The sequence below is a fragment of the Pelodiscus sinensis genome, chromosome 2, assembly GCF_052426305.1.
Source record: "Pelodiscus sinensis isolate ZL-2025 chromosome 2, ASM5242630v1, whole genome shotgun sequence".
Classification (NCBI taxonomy): domain Eukaryota; kingdom Metazoa; phylum Chordata; order Testudines; family Trionychidae; genus Pelodiscus; species Pelodiscus sinensis.
The window spans coordinates 209934533-209956627 of record NC_143053.1 but is presented as its reverse complement, the minus strand read 5'-3'; the positions used below and the strand labels follow the sequence as shown (position 1 = coordinate 209956627).

General features: G+C 42.7%; 1 protein-coding gene across 1 annotated transcript in view; it reads left to right on the top strand.

The window, feature by feature from the left end:
- PHF14 (PHD finger protein 14) overlaps nt 1-22095 on the top strand; it is a 319743-nt gene that overhangs the window by 236823 nt on the left and 60825 nt on the right. The gene's annotated exons all lie outside the window — the stretch shown is intronic.

The window sequence follows — 22095 nt, the reverse complement described above, 5'->3', positions numbered from 1 at the left end:
ACAAATATTATGTGGAATTTTCAGGGTTTTATTTAAAGATCTCCAAGAAACCTTGAAGATGTACCTTCAGTTGTTAAGTTCATGCAGTAATTACGTTTATCTCTGGCTTTTCATTAAATGTATTTTTGGTAAAGGTTGAAAATTATCTGGTTCAGTGGTTTGTAAACTCTTTTGGGTATGTTTGGAAAGTCTCAAGTATTTTATAGCTGCTTTGAAAAGTTCAAAGTACCAGGCATATATCAGAATATTGCATTCACTGGGAAGTCCTAACCAGTAACTAGAGCACTAGCAGATTCATACAGGTTACACAGACTCTTATGGGATGCTGTAATCAGTGGTTTGAAGCCTTGGTATAATTTGTGGGCCCTCCAAAATTTCAAATGGAAATTTGGACCCCTTTGGAAATATTAGGGTGTGTCTAGACTACATGGCTCTATCAATGGAGCCATGTAGATGAGGCAGGACGACAAAGGGAAATGAAGAGGCGATTTAAATAATCGCCGCTTTATTTCAATCAAAATGGCCACCGCGCTGTGCCGATCAGCTGTTTGTCGGCACAGCACAGCAGTCTAGACGGGGATCTGCCGACCCCAGAATCCTTTGTCTGGAAATGAGGCTTCCAGGATCTGCCGACAAAGGGTTCTGGGGTCGGTTAGGAGTATACTGGGAGGTCATGGTCATTGACAGCAAGATTATGCCAATGGCCAACCTCTGAGAGTAAAGGGGTTCCAGGAGTTGGAGTTACTGTCCTGGATGAGCTGCAGAACTGTCCATGATCCGCTAATTGGCATGTAGCAGATTGTTTTTTCCAATACCTCTGTAGTTCTCCTGCACAAAACTTGTTTTTTTCAAGAGCATTTGTGTATGCATGTAGCTGGACTCGGGATGAAATACTCTTAAAAAGAAAGTATATACTTCATAATGATATGAGCTAACATCAAAGGAGAAATGCATAGGCAGGTATCTATCTATCTATCTCTTATATTATTCTTAAGTATGCTGTTTAAGACCAGAGAGGTATTTTGTGGTTTTGTTTCACTAGCTACAGAAGAAATGTCATTCCTGTTTTGGTACAAGAGGTTTTATGGAATCACATATCAGAACAATTGCAGCAAAAGCTTTGAAAATAAACTCATAACTTCAAACTGTTAGGAATCTAAATTTTATAATATGTATTTTTTTAAAAAATTCCATAATCCTTATTTTGAATTTTAAGAAATTTGGCACAAATACATTCGTCTCTGAAACTATCAAACCTTCTAAAATCTGAAGAGGTAATAGACTCTTGCATCATGTACCCTCACCTACTCAATGGTGTTTGTAGTATAGACTCCTAGAAAGATGTAAAATGTATCTATAAAAGAAGCAGATTAAATAATCCATCATAAATTTAGCATATTCATTGGTTCTTAGTTTTAAACCAGTCCATTAAAGTCAATTGGAAGGCTCTTGTTGATGTCAGTGGGTGTTGGATCAGGATCTTTATAATTAAATACATTTGAATCTATTGTACAACTGTTTATCAGGTGTGGTAGTAAATATTTCTTTTATAGTAGGGCCCAATGACTCCAATGCTGGGCATTGAATGAGCATAGAAGAGAACCAGTCTCTGTCCTGATTACAATGTGACCTAATATAGTGGCTAGGTTACCTCACGTTTGCCTCCTCTGAGATTCCTGTTCCATGCTTCTGAAGCCCATAATGCTGGTCACCATCAGACACAGGATACTGGATTATGTGGGTCTTGTCATAGTTCAAGGCAACTACACCTGTATTCCCCTTCATGATCTACTAAGGGCATCCGCTCTTAGCCCTTAGGCTTCCTAGCCATCCTCACTTGGGTGGATCCCCTCATCTCTTTCACTCCTAAATGGGATTTTTCCAGGCTGCACAATTTCTTGCCTACATTGTGTTATTCCCGCATGGCCTAAATCGCTAGCATCTATGCTTTGCTTACTCTGCACTGGCTATAAACAATATAATTGTTAGCAGTTATAAGTTACTATAAAGCCAAGTAAGCACATTTATTCTTAAAGTGAAAGTATTAGAGCAAAAATATTTAAAACAATAAAAGCATCAACATGTATGCTAATACACTTGCCAAAGATCATCCAACATGACTATGGTAAATGATGAGCCCTTCAAACCAGACCAAAGTTTTTTTCCTGTAGTTACAAGTTCATAACAGCTCAGAAGCAAAATGAATATCAATCTCTCCTTCATTCAACTTGAGTTTTTGATCTTCAATTTCTGTGAAAGGTAATCAGCGATCATTGGCTCTCTCCCGAGTACTTCAAAAAGTTGGGTTCAGAGCGGGAACATGGATTCACATCCTCCTGCCCTTTTGGTGTTTCCTAGAAAGCTCACTTCACTTTGTGTGCAAAGTTCCCTTTTGCCTTGTACTTTGTTTAAAATAGTCGGTTGAAGCTGGTGATACTTTCCCCCTCAGAGAAGTTGCAATAAATCTCATAGTAATCCATAAACTTTTCAATATAATGAACACAAAAATATTTAAACTTAATTACGTATTTAAAGATACTGTAGGAAAGGGCCTTGTATGTCCCAGACTTAAGGTCTAATCCACTATGCCCATATCTGCGTTCCTACAATAGAGTACTGACCGAGATTTTACCGCAAGAGAGCAGATTGAGAGCAACTATCTAGTAACCATAGTTATAACATATCTTTAAAAAAAACACAAATAGGATTGTATACATTTTGTTACAATATTCCAAAAGCTTCATTTTTAGCATTAAGTAGTAGCTCAAATTATGTAATGTTTTAGGAAGTAGAGCTTAGCAAATGCATCAAAACAGACAAAACAAAAATCAGCAACACTGCACGCACGTGCGCACACACAAATTATAGACTTTGACATAAAGTATTCGTTATGTCTTAGGCAAACAGTGTATATTTAATCGAAGAAATTTTAGAAATGTCATCTGGTCAAGTACCCTTCACTGTGATTGAATTAAGTATTATCTAGACGACTCCTATCAGATGTTTGTCTAACTTGTTCTTTTAAAACCTCCAGTAACAGAGATCCACAACCTCCCTTGGTAACCTATTACACGCTTAACTACCCTTACAGTTAGAAAGCTTTTCCTAACATCTAACCTTAATCTATCCTGTTGTAATTTAGGCCCATTACTTTTTTTGTCTTTTCCTTTATGGATAAGAACAGTTTATCAACCTCCTCTTTATATCAACCTTATATGTGCTTAAAGACTGTTATGTCCCCCACCTAGTCCCACCCTCTTCTCTAGACTAAACAAACTCAGTTTTTACAGTCTTCCTTGTAGGTTATGTCTTCTACACTTTTAATCATTTTTGTTGATTAAGCTTTTCTGAACTTTCTCCAATTTATCATATCTTTACTGAAGTTTGTTGCCCAGAAAACTTTAATTAACATGTTGTCAGTGCTGAGTAGAGTGAAATAATTATTTCTTGTGTTGTGAGGAAGACTCCTGCTAATAAATCTCAAAATGATGTGCACTTTTTTGCAACAGTATTATATTGCTGATTCATATTTAGTTTGTGATCTATTATAACCCCATCCTTCTGTTCTGCAGTACTCCTTCCTATGCACTTGTTTTCCATTTCGTATATGTGTAATTGATTATTCTTTCCTAAGTGTACTACTTTTCATCTGTCTATATTGAATTTCATCCTAGTTATTTCAGACCATTTCTTCAGTTTGTCAAAATAATTTTGAATTCTAATCTTGTCCCCCAAAACACTTGAAACCCTTCCGAGCTTATTACTTCCCTTAAACTTTATAAGTGTACTCTCTGTGGCGTAGTTTATGAAAATATTGAATAGACCCAAACCTAGGACAGATTTCTGTGGATCCCCTTTCAATATGCCCCTGACAGTGAACCATTAATAGTTGCTCTCTGAATACAGTTTTCCAACCAGTTTTACACCCTTCTTGTATAATATAGCTTTCTCTGGGCTATATTTTTGTAATTTGCTTATAGCAAGATGCTGTGAGGCAGTATCAGAACTTACTGAAGTCGAGAAATATCGTATCTACTCCTTCCCTCCATCCACAAAGTTTGTTACCCTGTCAATGAAGGGTATTTGGTTGGTTTAATAATAGTATTTGTATTAAGAGTTTAATGCATTTTAAAAATTGTTTAAACATTGTGCTGACTATCACTAAAGTGTGAATCAGAGGTCTCCCCAGTATTTGCTATATCAGGACCTCTATGTGTGTTTGAAAGTTATCACAGTATGCCTAAGACACACCTCTCCGCCTGACAGATTCAGATGTTATGCAACAACACAGAAAGGACACACGAATTTTTTTTGCAGGATATTTTTCATGTTTTACGATTCATTTCTTTACCATAGTTTCGATAAACTTAGTTTAATGATTCTGTATTCCTAATACCATAATTCACAGAGATCAGCAGTCAGTGAAAGATCTGCGTGGAATGGCAATGTATTTGACACTGGAGTGAGGGGCTCTCCCACATCCTGGGGTGCTGCCCTGCAGCATACCCTTTTGTGGCTCTGCAGGTATGTTGAGCTCAGCACTCATACCAGTAGTTCTTAGAAATGTAAAACCCCAGGTAAGAATTGTATATAACACTTAATATAGAATTTACATTAAAATTGCACAGTTTAACTGAAGGCTGTCTTTCTGTCATTCTGTAGCTACACAATCTGTTCCTGTGCAGACAAGACTTTTCCAAGAAATCTAATGCATCAATGTCAGGATTTGCAATACATCAAATAGTCATTGGGTGTAGAATAATCCATAACAAATTATTCCTGCTTAGCAGCAATTGTCACCCACTACAGTCAGTATCACCCTGTTTTAATGAATTATTTTTGTTTTAGAGTTCAAACTCAAATATAGGATGTCTGTCACTTCATCATATAATTGAGAGGAATCAGAACAGTGGACATTGGGACATGTTTTCTAACGGAGTGAAGATTTAGTGTGTGTGTGTGGGGAGGGGGGGCTATTCCTGAAAAAGAATTGCTGACTTGCATCACATAGGAAAAGATGGAAACCATTATTCGTATGATTGATACCCTTTAGCAATTTAATGCTGCTTTTGGCAATTTCCCATTTTAGTACCACTTTGTTTCGCATTATGTAGGGAAAATCTGGATTTCCAGTACTTGAAGAGCTAAAATGATTGCTAATGAGGATGCAAGAAACTAAATAAATATTGCTTAAAGGATGTCTCAAGTAATAAAAAAAATCTTAACTTGCTGACCCTGCCTGAAGAATAAAGTTGGATGGTGTAATTTGAAGCTTTGTTCCAACATCTGACAGACACATTTTGCATAATGATGGAGTATATCTGAAAATTGTGCACTTGAAGAGAATGGCTTTTCCAAGCTACTTATCTTTTGTAGCAGAATAAAGCAGCTGATAGTTAGACCAGAAATATCTCCAGGGTTCAATCCTACAGCACAATTAAGCATTTGCAAAGTATTGTGAGCACAGTATGCACCTATTCCCAAACCATAAAACTGGAGTAAACTAGATTGCTCAAGAGTTGTGTGGATTTGCAGTTTAACAGTGATAAGCGGCAAGAAGTTTGCTTCATGGAGTCAAATACTGTTGCTCTAAGCTGTATGCACACACATTTAATAGTTCTTTACTCATAAATGCAGTCCCTTTTGGATCAACTGTCCAAGTGCTTCCGAGCAACACAGTTGAATTTTTTGAGCCGTTTGCATGTGGTTTGCAAGGTAATATAAATTGGGGAACCTTCTATTCCTAGGAGACGTTTTCATAGTCAGTCTCTGGTTATTGATGAAGGAGAGAGAGACAACCTCAGAATCATGAAAAAAGACACATGCAAACATACATGCAGCCTTAGACTCTCACTTAGCTAAGAAAATGATTACAGCTGAAACTCTCACTTTGATTCTTCATAGCTTGCTGGTTGCTTTGTGCATTTGCTGTTTAGAAAAAAAGTATTTTAAAATCTTAAGTGAGATGGGACACATGTTGTTCTATAGGAAGACAGAGATGACTGCATCCTAGGCAGATGCACCACAGCAAGCACCATCCTTGCTGTGTTTTGTTGAAGAAACTTATGGCCTACGTCTACACTGGCATGATTTTCCGAAAATGCTTTTAACGGAAAAGTACGTCTAGATTGGCAGGATGCTTTTCCGCAAAAGCACTTTTTGCGGAAAAGTGTCCGTGGCCAATCTAGACGCGGTTTTCCGCAAAAAAGCCCCGATGGCCATTTTCACGATCGGGGCTTTTTTTGCAGAAAACACTACTGTGCTGTTTACACTGGCCCTTTTGCGCAAAAGTCTTTCGGAAAAAGACTTTTGCCCAAACGGGAGCAGCATAGTATTTCCGGAAAATCACTGACGATCTTACATGAGATCGTCAGTGCTTTTGCGGAAATTCAAGCGGCCAGTGTAGACAGCTGTCAAGTTTTTCCGCAAAAGCAGCTGATTTTGCAGAAAAACTTGCCAGTCTAGACACAGCCATGATGTATTCTAGAGCTTGTTTCGCAATATTTAACCTTCAGAAGAGAAGGGATTGATGGGCAAAGCCATACAAAATGGGATGGAGAAAATTCAGCCTCCCCAATAGCAGATGTGAATAATGTGCATAGTGTCTTAAATGTATTGAAACCACATAGTTAAATGTATTATCTAAGATTTTTTTACAATACAATAGCATAATCTCACTGTCAATTCGCAAGAATTTCTCCTCACAGCAGGTATGTAAAAAGGGAAAGAAGTAAAAACCAACATGCTCAGTAATATATTGGAAGAGGGAACAAACTGTATTTTGAGTAACACTTGTGTTTTATGGTGTAGCATGCTCTCATAGGGTACTTCTACACAGCAGGGTAAAACTCGAATTAAGCTACGCAACTTCAGCTAGGTCAATTGCATAGCTTAAGTCAAAATAGCTTAATTTGGCTTTCAGTACTGTCCATGTAGCAGGAAGTCAAAGGAAGAACACTCTTCTTTCGATTTCCCTTACTCCTCATGAAATGAGGGTTACAGGATTCGGAGTAAGAAGTTCTCCATCTCGCCATTATTTCAAAATAATGGCTTATGTAGACATACCTGTAGTGTACACCTCATCACCATGCAGAGATATCCCCATTGCTGTATGTAATGGAACTGTCACAGATAACTGCCAGAGGAAAGGACAGCAAGATGCTTGCTGAGCATACAGGCAGCCATCTCACTTTTTCCTGTTGAATAAAGAATACTCCATTTCTCCTCCAAAGTCTTGGGAGTGAAAGAGGAGAGCTCATTTGCACAAAACTCTCAGGCTTATAAAAAGAGAGCCTCTGCAATTGTGGGCAAAGGGAAAATGAAAATCATAGCCTTAACTTTTTTTCTCTTCCAAGATTTTCCCATACAACTTGTGATGCTGTTGAGAAAAATAGTAATCTTTTGCATCATTCATATACTGAATGGTATTTGCCCGGTTACAAAGCAGTAAATAATGTGCCAAACATGATTTTACTCCTTCATTTACTTCCTCCTGCAAACAACATTACTGCAGGCAATGCAGCACTGTGCTTCCATAGCTGTGACATGAAAGTCAGGTTGATAAATGGAAAAACTTCATTTACACTCTGTTAAAAATGCCTAACTCAGTGACAGAGTACAAGCAGTGTGTTGCCTTACTCTCTTGACCATTAATGCCAACCCTTCCTTCTGTTGAGCACCATGCAGTTTAAACAAATACAGTTACAACATGCTATCAATAAATATCAATCTGTTTTGATTCACCATCCTCCTCATCCACTGCAAATTACATCAATGATTAAGTAACCTGAAGTCTTTTAAAACTACCACCTATTCCAAAGGTCAAATAATGACAACACCTTGACTATGGTTTTTAATAAGTCTTCTGCTACTTTGCTAGTACCGGTATTTTACTAAGCATGTTTGTGCTACAGTATCAAAGGATCTTATGTTTTTTCTGGATGTGCTCCTCAAATGGAGAAATAATTTTTTTTAGGTACAGAGAGAGAGGTCCTTAATGATTGCAGATGGATTAGATTTTTATCTGTAAATATTGGTAAACGTGAACTTCATTATACATATACACATACTGGCAAAAAATATTTCCATAAAAAATAATCAAAATTTACCGATAATCAAAGTAAGAAAAATGTGCCTTGTCGTCTTTATGATTTTATTTAGTATTAGTTACCACATGGTAGCTAATAGGTAAGAATACCGCAGGCAAAGCAGCACCTTTTTTTCTAGTGAAAATACAATTTTTGAGGGAGAGGATAGCCAGTCAGCAAAAGGGAGAGAATGTTTGGCAGCAAAATGGGTAAAAAACAACCATATTTACAAATAGCAACAAAATAGTATGTAAAAAATTTAGAAGTGTCTTGCATATTTATTTCTAACTGAAATGTAATTAATTCCCCTATATTCTTCAGACTTAAGAAACTGGCTTCATGTTTTATAAAAGGACTTTTCTTTGCATAACTCTGAATAGAAACAGCTTGTTTTCTACTTTGCTAACATTAAAAGTCATTATTAGTAAGTTTAGCTCCCCATTCATTACTGTAGTCATGTTTTCAGAGCCTGGTGTAGGAGATAAACTCTTTGCAAATGAAGACAGCATCCATTTTCTTTGTACCTCAGGCCATACAGAATTGATTGGAGTAATAAAATGACAGTACCTTGTAATGTACTGACGGCTCTTTAATTTGAAAACCGTTCCAACCTGATTCAAAGCTTGTTTAGGGCAGTTTATGACTTGCATAATTTTCAACTGGACCAGAATAGAGGATGGTGTATGAAAATTGATACAGAGTTAATATAACATATTCAAACCTGTCATGTTGAAGTCAACTTTGTGGGGAGCTTTTAGGAGTTTTTGTTTAGTTGGTTGGATTGTTTAAAGTAGCAATGGCAGAAAAATAATTATTAAAGTTCTGCTTGCCATAAATATAATTGTGAAGTACAGTTTACATTTATCTTGTTTCAAATATAGCTTTGTAATGTTTCTGTATGTCTAAACAATGTACAAAAAACAGGACTATGTAACACAGTGTGAGCATTTATATACAGGCAGTCCCCGACTTACGCGGATCTGACTTATGTCGGATCCGCAGTTACGAACGGGGCTGCCCCAGAGTACACGGACTGCGGGACCTCGCGGTCCTGCCGCCCGTGTACTCTGGGGCTTTGCTCTGCGTCTCCCTGGTCTGCAGACCAGGAAGACGCAGAGCAAAGCCGCGGAGGGGCTCGGGCAGTGGGACAGCCCCGCTGCCCGAACCCCCCCCCCCCCACCCGCGCGGCTTTGCAAAGCCGCGGGGGGCTCGGGCAGCGAGGCACCCCAGGCGCGCCTTGACTGCCCCGCCAGCTTCCCCGCGCTTTGTAAAGCAGCGGGGGGGCTCAGGCAGGGAGGCACCCCAGGCGCGCTTGGACTGCTCCGCTGCCGGCGTCCTCAGAGGCGCTCCCCGTCTCCCTGGTCTGCTGGTCTCCAGCAGACCAGGGAGACGGGGAGCAAAGCCGCAGAGGACCCAGGCGGCGGGACCGCGGTGCATCTCGGTCCACCGCCCGAGTCTTCCTGGTCTGCTGGGGTGGGGGGGGGGGCGCAGCTAGTACGCCCCCCTCCCCCCCCAGCAGACTAGGCTTTTCTCCGGACGCCTGTGGCAGAGCAGCTGGGGTGGTGCCGGTTGGTCCTGCAGCGCCGCTCTGGGCGCTACTGGTGCAACCCAGCAGCACCCCAGCTGCTCTGGTCCTGATTCAGCCGCTGCTGGTCAGTTTCAGCAGCGGATGAATCAGGACACCTGGGGCAGAGCAGATGGGGTGCTGCTGGGTTGCTCCAGTAGTGCCGAGGAGCGGCGCTACTGGAGCAACCCAGCAGCACCCCAGCTGCTCTGCCCCAGGCGTCCCCAAGTCAGCTTCTGCTGAAACTGACCAGCGCTGACTACAGGAAGTCTGAGGCAGAGTTGCTCTGCCCCAGGCTTCCTGGAATCAGCTGCTGATCAGTTTCAGCAGCAGCTGACTTGGGGACGCTTGGGGTTCTTAAGTTGATTCTGTATGTAAGTCAGAACTGGCGGTCAGTTTCAGCAGCGGCTGAATCTGGACGCCAGTTCCGACTTACATACAGATTCAACTTAAGAACAAACCTACAGTCCCTATCTTGTACGTAACCCGGGGACTGCCTGTATATCATGCTTTAAAGAGTCAGTTCTTTTTCTTCTGAATGAAAGGATATCTAGGGCTTTTGTTTGGTACAGTTAACAGCTGCTATGACTTTAGTAGAGACCTGAGGGATAATTATTATATGTTTTATCATACATCTCCTTCTACCCTGTATATTTGCATGCTGTATTTAAATGTCACCACTTTCAATATAAATCCTACATAGGTACAATGATTCAATTTTGCACTGAGCTAAAACTTAGCCCCTTATTTAATATTCATGAGTCTGTGTGTGTGTGAGAGATGAGTTTTCTGAGCCTCATGAGACATCCCAGAGCCTGAATGTTCTGAGCCTGAAGAGAATTTGAGATAATTACCTGTGAATCCCAGTCCACAAGCAAGCATATAACTGGGGGTATGTCTACACTACCACCCTAGTTCGAACTAGGGTGGTTAATGTAGGCAACCGGAGTTGCAAATGAAGCCCGGGATTTGAATTTCCCGGGCTTCATGTGCATATTGCCGGGTGCCGCCATTTTTAAATGTCCGCTAGTTCGGACTCCGTGCCCGCGGCTACACGCGGCACGAACTAGGTAGTTCGGATTAGGCTTCCCATTCCGAACTACTGTTGCTCCTCCTTGCTGAGTGAGAGGGTCACTAACAGGGATTTACTACTTGGTAGTGCTGATAGACTACCCATGCCAGGAGTGGTAGAAACTTCCTAAAAGTGTGTGAGAGCCACTGGTGCCGAAACCATAGCCCCACCCTCATGGTACCCCTCCCTTTGAGACCTTGCCTTCACGCCATGCCGACATTTCCCTGTAGCTCCCTCCCCCCAGCACTGCCCCTTCCTCTGAGGCTGCACCCCTATGCTGCCTCTTCCCCCAGATGCCTCCTCCCATCACTCATTCTTACAGCTTGTCAAAAGTGGGCAGGACTGTGGCTCCCTGACCAGCACCCTCCCCATTCCCCTCTTCCAAACTATCCCTGCTCCATCTCAAACTAAGCTTTTAAAATTGTCTTAACACCTAGAGTTAAATCAGCAATGCTTTTGTGTCTGTCTCTCCCCTTCTCCCTGCAAAATTGTAATATTACCAAGGATTGGATCACTGGGTCATCTCCCCACTAGAGATCTAGAGTCAAATCTTGCCTACATAACAAGTGAAAATGACTTGGAGATTTTATTCAAATACCTAGTAAATATGTCAACATGCCAATAAAAGCCCATAATTTCCCTCGAACTATTTATTTTTATTTTTCTAGGACTGGAATATCATAATTTTACTGATTAGAATATGTATTGACTGTTTACAGAAATGTGCATAATATTTTTACAAACTGCTTGATTTAAGCCAATATCATCCTACTTTTCATATTTCATGAGCACTAATGCCAAAAGAGTCACTGTTAAAATAGGAACATCTTTGTATATACATATAGAATGGCCACCTGTTTATCAAAAACTTCCTCTTCTCAATTAAATGCCAACCCAGTGGGAGTTCAAACAGTGTTCAGTTCTGAGCTAATGTCTAGATCGGAATTTTGCAACAGTTTGGTTTTAACATAGATACTGTTGATTTTAATAATAGCTTGTTCAATAAAAGTATGGGACATTCTCCATGTGTGCATATATAATGAACCTCTCCTGTAAAATCACCATTTTGCCAGTAAACTGACCGCTCTAATTTTTTTAACAGTTTACTTTTCCCCATAATTTATTCATTTTTCATGGATACAGTGGTCCAGTAAGTAAGTGTGTGTGTGTGTGTGTGTGTGTGTGTGTGTGTGTGTGTGTGTGTGTCTTCGTAATATGTGTGTGCATACACACATGTACACAAAAAAGCTTCAGGATGAAGATAAGTAGCTCTCCATATGTTGGTGAGAAAATATAATGGTATTCTAATGAACCAAGATGGGCATAAACAACAAAATGTGTATCAGATAATTCAGATGATTTAAGGCTTGCAAGTAGTCATACAGTTAATTTGTTTCTTCTTACTAGGAAAACAAACACATGAAAAGTCCTACAGTACAATGTAAAATGACCATGTTACGATTCTTGCAGCCTTAGACTCCTGGAATTTATCTTTCAGGGATGAGGGAGGAACAGTTCTCTGAGTGGTTAAGACACATATTCCATTGAAGAATGTTCATACTCAGCACACCAAACCCAAAGAACTTTGCTTAGCAGTACTCATTGGGGTGGTGCTTTCACCATTATAGCCCCTCCCAAAGCTATATGAGAGCAACAGTACACTGCACCCCTCTGTTCCTTCTCACTTCCCATAGCTAGGGTTGGAGTATTTCAGAGTTGGATCTCATCTCATGTTCTTTATCTCAGTGTTTCCTTATTTTTTGTTACATTGTGAAGGTTAGTAATTCTGTCAGTTTTAGCTTAGCTGAGCATAGAGTTTTAGCCTGAGGTGATGCCTTCTCTGGGTTTTGATTGTCTGTCACATGATGTTATCTCTATTAATGCTCCCCGCACGCCATATTTATTTTGCTTTTTGAAAGGGAACATTGAGGAAAGGTTCTCTATCTTTAAGTCATTTAAGAAGCAAATGCAGCTAGCAAGGGACATGCATTTGAAGTGACAACTTATAGAGCTGGCTGTAAGCCCCACTTTGGTGTGAGGGCCCACTCCAGTTTACCTGTCTCTCCAAAGAACATCTGAGCCCCTACACAGAATAGCTCCACATCCAGGCTTGGATCCTTTGCCCAGGAAGAAGAGGGAGAATTCTTCCTGTGGTACCTGAGGAAAAGAATCTACACACACCAAGACCACTCCAGAGTTTGGAGGAATACCCCAGTAACTACTACGAGACATGCACTACAATTTTAAATCAACTCTCACAGAAAAATGATAAAACACTATAGCCTATGGGCAAACACTTTTCACAAAAATCCATACCTGATCTTTCAGTCCTCGTCTTCAAAGGAAATGTGCACAACACCTTCAAAAAACAAGCCTACGAACTTTAAATGTATTACTTTGCAGGAAACTAAAAATCAAGGACTCAGCATCGAAAAGGGTGTCACAAGGAGGAAGGAGAAAATTTGTTCCTCTTGGTTTCTGAGGACAGGACAAGGAGTAATGGGCTTAAAGTGCAGCAAGGGAGGTTTAGATTGGACATTAGGAAAAAATTCCTAACTGTCAGGGTGGTCAAATATTGGAATAAATTGCCAAGGGAGGTGGTGGAATCTCCCTCTCTGGAGATATTTAAGAACAGGTTAGATAGACATCTGTCAGGGATGGTGTAGACAGAGCTTGGTCCTGCCTTGAGGGCGGGGGGCTGGACTCGATGACCTCTCGAGGTCCCTTCCAGTCCTATGATTCTAACATAAACACTTTTTTTAACTCTTATTACAACTATCTGTAACCCACCAATAATTCCTTGTCCTCTGACTCCACAGCTGTTAATTGCCTGTGTCATCTTGAATGCTGTCTTTCAATGCGTGTTAACTCTTTATGCTTAATAAACTATTCCATCTTGTGACAGGCCTGAAGAAGAACTTTGTGTGGCTCAAAAGCTTTTTTCTCTCTCCAACAGAAGTTGGTCCAATAAAAGATACTACCTCACCTACTGTGCATCTCTCATTTCACTACAATGGACAGTGTGATCAGAAGAAACTGGTGCTAGAGTGCACACAAGAGGAAAATAACTTTTTATATGCTAGTTTTCTTATTGCATATATTAATAAACATGAATAACAAATGCAATTGTTGTGAATTTTCGCCTTAAAACAAGTTACCATGACCAAAATATGGGAAATCCTACAAATGATGGGTCTGGGTGTCTCTTCCTAACTTCCATGTCCACAGTCAGAAGTTCCATGAATAAATTGCCACAGATACTTAAAAAAAAAATTAGGAGTGTTTATCTTGGAGGTCACATGAATTGGCTAAAGAATAGATGTATTTAAAATGCTCACTACTGACCTCTACAGTCCTCTTTGGCAAGTTTCAGACAGTCTTCTCTGTAGTTCTTCATGATGCAAGACTTTGTGGAAGAAGAAAAGGCCAGTGATTCTATAGATTGGGGCATAATGCTCTAGACTATCCATAAGAAAAGTGGGGAGGCAAAACAATAACTCAGTAGAAGTACTATTTAGACTAAAACACTTTTTTCAATTTACCATTGTTTTAAATAAAGTTTTTGTCATAGGTCAGGTCTGAAGGTTTCTTATACATTTTAGAACTGTCAGTTGCTTATGATGCTGATATAGTGTAAGGTTGTCAATTAATCACAGTTAATGCATGCAATTAACTCAGAACAAATTAATGCTTTTTTTTAATTAGAATTAATTGCACACCAGGGCACCATGCTCAGGGAGGCAATGCTGCATGTCTCCAGGCAGGGATGCCCCTCCTCCTATTGGCCTGCTTCATTACTGCATCTGTCTTCTCCCCCTCAACAGAGTTGCCTCTGGCCAAGGTCTGCTGTTCAGGCTGGAGGGGCTGATGTCAAGGTGTCCCCCCTCCTGGCCAACTGTGCACTGCTCGCTGCTGAGTGGAGGGCAGGGAGAAGGGCGTCTACTGCTGCTACTGGCTCAGGAGTTAGTGCTGCTGATAGCAGCTGATGCTGGCTCAAAAAGCATCAGGCTCCTGTGTGCTTTGCTTAAAGACGCAATCCTTCCCCAACACATGTGTACGTTTTCCCTCAGGCATACACTCTCTTCCCCCAACACACATTCTCTTATACAGGTTGGACCTCCCTGGCATGGCACCCTTGGGACCTGACTGGTCCCAGAGGAGGGATTTTGCCAGGTCAGGGAAGGTCATTTTTGGACCCCAGCCATTGGCCCTCTTGGCCCAGCTGCTGGCCTCCCAGCTGTCTCCCCACCTCTTGTTAGCTCCGCTGCCCTCCCAACTTCCTAGGCAGCCATCGCTGCCATGGCTCTGCCAGGCAGCCCAGAGCTGGGGATCCAGGCAACCTCACATGTTGTGCACCGTGCACCAGGGCTCTCTAAGCAGCTCTGTGCACCAGGGTTCCCCAGACCAGACCCCCACATGCTGTGTGCCAGGACTTTAAGCCCCACTGGGCAGCCATACCCTGGGTCTCCCAATCCTGCTAGGCAGCCTTATTGACACACGTTATGCAGCCCTGCTGTCAGCTCCCTGCAGGCAGCACACTGCCCTGCTCGCCCTGTGGGGTCCTTGTTGTTGGCCCTCCACTGAGACTCTCTGGTCCTGCAACATCCATGCCGACCATAGATGTTGCCAGACCAGAGAATCCCAGTTAAGAGAGTGTCAACCTGTAGCTTAACAATGAGATTAAAACTAATATTAATCACTGTTATTTTTTAAGTTTGTGATTAATCACAAATAATTTTTAAATTGTTTGACGTCTCTAATAAAATCCTTTCAGGTTATTGGCACCTAAGTGTTCCATCTAAAGTTCCCACTAATTAGTACTATCATTCAGTGACTTATTTTATTGTTAGTATGGTTGGGAGCCATAGTGTAGACAAGACGTATTCATCTTCTGGGATTTTTACCACTTTGGCAGTTATGTGCACAGGAGCAGTTTGTTTCCTCACATGGCTGGTTTGCAATATATCTTAACTCCCTGTAAAATTTGAAAGCTGTGCTTCATCTGGCACTTGTCTAGTTCAGGCTAGCTTTGATCAACCCTTAGGTCTTCACACCATTTTCTTCAAATTCCATGTTGTTAAGAGCTAACTGTATTGACAGTTATGTCACCTTTAGCAATTCAGAACAAAAGGACCATGAGAAGTGTTTCTCAGTTCCATTCCTGCAGGGTGATGGTCATCTGCCTGCTCCACCCTTCTTTCCATAAAAAAAGTCATTGGGCAAGCTAATTTCTCCTGTAGCAGAGTTTAATATATAGAAGAGTGGCCCAGACCTGCTTTTGAGTTCTTTGCATTTCTCAAGAGGAGAGCTGCACCATCCTAGCTAGTAGAGGGAAATCTGTGGAATCTGAGCCCTATTGGTAAAGGAGTTCATAGCTGATACTCAGATTTGGTTGGTGTATGGAAGTCAACATTGTTTCAACTATAGGAGTCTGAAATTTTAATATTACCCATATATGTTATAATTTTAACTTGTTCAGTGCTATAGGACACTGTTTTTAAATCATATTCTTTATTATTTTTACCTCACCTTCCTTAGTAATAATCTCATAATTATTTTGCATAATAATTGCTAACCTGGCCACACTTGGTGGAACCTAATTAAATAATATGTTTGGATGAAAATGACAGGCAAAAATCTAGGAACCTGAAGCAAGCAGCCTGCCCAGAAGAGCATCTTTCTCCAACAGATGCTGCTTGTCACCTTTCTCCTTCATAGCATAGATCTTTCTGCTGCAAACAGTCACTGATCCTCCAAAGACACAGCTCTGAAAAGAACACCAACACTTCTCTCCCAAAATGGAGAAGAGGAAACTCCTTGACTAGCAATTACACTGATTAGCTTTCTGGTGTTCAAAGAGGAGACGAGCAAGAGCAGCACTTCAAGGCATTCTCTTGCCAGTACAATCAAGAGTTTGGCATAGTCTGGTCACCTGAGAGACAGCCACTGGGAGAGAATTAGCCAGTAGCCAGGTTGAGCAGAACCAAAGTCATCAGTAGGCATAAGCAGACTAAATTGCTTAGGGCCCCGAGCAGCTCAAGGGAGCATCCTATTTGGGGTTTTTTTGGGGGGTTTTTTTTGGGGGGGGAGGGGAAGATTCCTGCTTAGGGTCCCTAATAGCTAGCACTGTCTCTGAGCAGAATGAATGGAGAAGCAGATTCTATTGAACCAGGCTGGGGCTAAAAAGATCAAGTGGAGGTTATGGGGTCATCCCAACCACTGGTGGCCGAGAGGAATGTTTGATAGAAAGCAGGTCTCCAGCATTAGCAGAATGAGGGGAAAGGAAGGAGCATTCTTGGAGCAAAGTCCTAAAGACATCTCTTATGCTCTGTAATCTTGGGGTTGGGGGTGGGGAGGAGGTAGGAAGAGTAAAACAATACACAACCTCCTGCTATTCATTCGTTCACCTCTGAGATTCCATGATCCAAATTCTGGAATGGGCAGATCTTGTTTCTCAAACTAGGGAACTGAAAATGAGTTTTAAATGGGCTACCACAGATTTATAGAAATACTCAATGTAATTTTCTTTTATGTTCTATTTTCTAGTTATAAGGAAGGGTCTGAATAATGTTGCTCTCTGGTTTTTTAAAAAAATCAGAGAACAATATTGAAAGCAATCCTTAGGGTAGTTACGACACATAAATAGCCTTTCCAAAAGTATAACAAAGGATCTGGTTATGAGCAAAAATGTGAATGGGGTATTTGTCTCAGACTGTTCATGTCTTGCCTTTAGAATATATATTTAGGGAGTTTAAACAGATATATTGGGCTGAATTGCAAATGCTGTGTCAACATAAAATTTTAATTTATTTTTTCTAGAGGTCATTATCTTGGAGAAAGACAGTAATGAGCATCTCTGCTTGCAATTTCCAAGAGTGCATTGTTTGATATCCTTGCTTTAGAGCAGTGGTCACCAGCCAATAGTTTGGGATCTACTGGTAGATCTTGGAGCCTTTGACAAGTGATCCTGACTGGTTTGGCCAGGAAGCTATCAAGCACTGGCACTTCAATTGCCCCTCCACCCACTCTTGTGCTGCTCCTACTTTCTACGGGTACGTCTACACTACAGCGCTAGTTCGAACTAACTTAGTTCGAATTAGTTAATTCGAACTAAGCTAGTTCGAACTAACGCATCTAGAACTAAAAACTAGTTCGAACTAGCGTTTTGCTAGTTCGAACTAGTAAGTCCACATTGAGTGGACTCTGAACAGGGCTTAATGATGGCCGGAAGCAGTGCCGGCAGGGCATAAAAGGAGGACTTAGAGCATGGAGATACTGTCTCAGGCTAGCCGAGGGCTGCGCTTAAAGGGTCCCGACCCCCACCCCGGACACACAGTTCTAAGGGGTGCCCCGCTTGCAAAGAAGTTCTGGCTTGGAGTGCCCTGAGTGCCCACACTGGGCACATCACACCACTCGGCCATCAGCCCGGCTGCACTTGCCGCAGGCTGCCATCTGGGGAGAGGGAGTAATTGGGGGGCTGCAGGAGAGCTTCCACCCCCAGAAGCCCGCAGAGCCAGCCCAGTCCTCCCCATCGGGGGCTCGTACCCCATTCCTCCCTCACCTCCTTCCACTTGCCCTTCCCTAGCCCCCCTTCTTCTTGATGTACAAAATAAAGATAACGTTTCTTCCAACATTGACTCTGTCTTTATTGAAAAAAACTGGGGGAGACTGGGAAAAGGAGGTGGGAGAGGGGAAGAGAAAGGCTGGGAGAGGGGAGGGCAACTAACATGATCAGGGGTTGGGAACAGGTCCCAGATGAAGAGAGGCTACAGAGACTGGGACTGTTCAGCTTAGAAAAGAGGAGACGGAGGGGGGACAGCATAGAGGTCTGTAAAAGCAGGGGTTGGGTGGAGAGGGTGCATTCAGAAAAGTTCTTCCTGAGTTCCCATAAAGAAGGACTAGAGGACACCAAAGGAAAGGAATGGGTAGCAGGCTTGAAACTAGTAAGAGAAAGTTGTTGTTGTTGACAAAGCAAATAGTTAACCTGTGGAACTCCTTGCTGCAGGAGGCTGTGAAGGCTACAACTAGAACAGAGTTGAAAGGGAAGTGAGATCAAGTCATGGAGGTTGGGTCCATGGAGTCCTATTAGCCAGAGGGTAGGAGTGGTGTCCCTGCCCAAAGTTTGTGGAAGGCTGGAGAGGGATGGCACGAGACAAATGGCTTGGTCATTGTCTTCGGTCCATCCCCTCCAGGGTCCCTAGGGTTGGCCGCTGTGGGCAGACAGGCTACTGGGCTAGATGGACCTTTGGTCTGACCCAGGACGGCCATTGTAAGCTCAGGGCTCAGTGTCGGGGGTCTCAGTGGACCCCCTTGATTTTCATGCACACCTGGTCCTGGGTGGCCAGGCTGGCAGCTCTCCTGCCCTAGACGGCCACTTTCCTGTGCCTAGTGCGGAGATCGTGGACGAGGTCCACGATGTCCGCACTAGCCCAGGAAGGTGCCCGCCTCTTGCGGTCCAGGGCAAGCTCCCGGGAGCCGCCAGCCTGGTCCCGGCAAGAGGGAGTGGGCTGGGGGGCATCGGGTGGGTGGCTCTGTGCCGTGCCAGGTGCAGGGTCTGCTAGCTGGGTGCTGGCAGGCTTGCACCTGGCACGGGCACCGTAGCCAGCCCGTGCCCCTTTAAGGGGTCCGGGGCCGGGAGGGGGGCATAGAGTTTCCCTGGTGTTGGCCAGAGTGGCCACCAGGGAAACCTGGGGAGGGCTAGCCCCCCACTAGTTCGAACTAAAGGGCTACACAGCCCTTAGTTCGAACTAGCTAGTTCGAACTAGGCGTTAGTCCTCGTAAAATGAGGTTTACCTAGTTCGAACTAAGCGCTCCGCTAGTTCGATTCAAATTCGAACTAGCGGAGCGCTAGTGTAGCGCATAGGAAAGTTAGTTCGAACTAACGTCCGTTAGTTCGAACTAACTTTCTAGTGTAGACATACCCTACCTTAGAGCTTCCCCTGGGAGCCTCCTGCTTGCTATGCAGGGTATGGGAGGGAGAAGGGTGTGTGTGCTGATGTCAGGGTATTGCTGAAATCAAAATCAGGAATCCCCCCCACACCACTTTTGTACCCTATCTCCATACTAAAATTCAAACAGTCAATCAGACTCACTCATGCCAAAAGCTAGTACGGTCACCTGGTGGCCCATCTCTTCCTAGCAGACCTTCTTCCTGGAATACCATCCCACAGTTAAGGAAGCTGAAGAACTCAGGAAAACAGACTCATTCAGAGATATGTTCTTTCTCTGATTTTTTTTCCCCAATATATTTATGAATTGTCTGCCTCCAACAATTTCAAGGCCTTTCAAGTATACAAATATCATATACAGTAAGCTTCCGATAATCCGGCACCTTTAGGACCCAGGGGGTGATGGACTATCAGAAGGGGGGGCTATGAGGGGTCTGGGGTGGGGTGGGGGGATGCTACCCCAGACCCCCTCATAGCCCTCCCTTCTGATAGTCCGGCTCTGCCCCAGGAGTCCCCGATTCAGCCGCTGCTGGTCAGTTTCAGCAGCGGCTGAATCGGGAGCGCCTGCAGCAGAGCAGCTGGGGTGCTGCTGGGTTGGTCCGGTAGTACCGACCCTTGGTGCAGCAAGACCAACCCGTCAGCACCCCAGCTGCTCTGTCCCAGGTGTACCCAAGTCAGCTGCTGCTGAAACTGACCAGCGGCTGATTCCAGGAAGCTGGGGCTGAGCAGCTCTGTCTCGGGCTTCCTGGAGTCAGCCGCTGGTCAATTTCAGCAGCGGCTGAATCCGGGACAGCTGGGGTGCTGCTGGGTTGGTCCCGCAGCCCCGAGGGGCAGCGCTACTGGACCTACCCGGCAGCACTCCAGCTGTTCTGCCCCCTGCTTCCCGGATTCAGCGCTGGTCAGTTTTAGCAGCGGCTGAATTGGGGAAGCTGGGGGCAGAGCAGCTCCAATGGTCCGGCTGCCCGGAGCACTTCCGGGTTCCTGATGGGGCCGGACCATCAGGAGTGCCGGACCGTCAGAGGCCGGACCATCGGAGTTTTACTGTACTTTGTTTCAAGACACGTGCCATTTTCCTGGTACAACCAAACCCTTACCTTATCTTATGATAAGAGGAAGCTGTATACTGGATTTGGTGGTCCTAGCTCTTACTGTTAGGAGGAGTTCATGAACAGAGACAGACAAACTCTCTCAAATGTGTAGTAGATGACCCGCGTCAGCAACTTCAAGGCCTTTCAAGTATGCAGATTGCATATAACTTGCTTCAAGAGAAAGATATTTTAAAAAGTTTGAGGACATTCTGAAGCAAAATATGGCAACAACCAGTAGCTAATGTAAGAATTGGAGACCTAAGTCCAATGAATCAAATACAATGTTGTCAGGCTTCCATCTCAACCACGCCAAGACACTGAGAGCTCATTATTTTCTTGAATGGAGAATGACAGACACATAACCCAAAGCCTATACATGTAGGAATAACTTTATTTGGTATTCTCACCCACAAGGACCATTTCATCAAGATTAATCAGAAGACTACATCAAGAAACATCCTCTTAAATAAGCATGGGATGGGTCTTAACTGAGGAGACTATTGTGCAAACACTGTGTAATTCAGTGCTAGATCATTGCTCAGATGAAGAGTACTGTGGTCCCATGTGGTTAAGTTCCCCACATAGAATTAGTTGACATATAATTGAATCAAACAATGAGAATAACAATATGGCTATTAGCATACACACAAAAAAGGTTCATTGACTACCAGTCCTCTCTGATATCCTGACTCCTAACATCCAGGGTTGTATTGCAGCAAAAAAAACTCCTTGCCAAAATCCAGAAAATACCACAACTTTCACTTTTTAGATATATATATAGGAAATGTCTTGCCACTGACACATCAGAGAAAGGCCTATATAGACTACAATACTAAGTTTATGGGCGATGCTGCTGTATTGTGGAAAACAGAATGGGAATAAGCTGCTTGGTCTGTAAAAATCTCTATTCGGATGCAGGCTTAACTGTTTCAGATGTGGGTCGATGAGATATGTGGCAGATGACCACTCAAGAACAGCCCTTTATAGCAGCAATTGAGTATCCGGTACATCTACTAAAATGACTGCTCACCTCAGGTTATGTGCTGATTATCCTGAGACTGTTGAATGGATAAAATGTGATACTCACATCGTTTTGACACGTTTGAAATTTTTGTATTTTAACATGTTTTATCTTTCTATTTTATATTTTCAAAATCTTTCTGTTTTTAATGTGCCACTTATGGATTCACTAATAATAATTCAGTATTGTTAAAGCAGCTGATGGACAGATTCAATAAGATCATTGCATAGTTTTATGTTCTACATCAGTGTTCAGTGAGACAAAAAACAGATTTGCTTATGGGTTGGATGACATGTACTATACAGTAAGTGATAT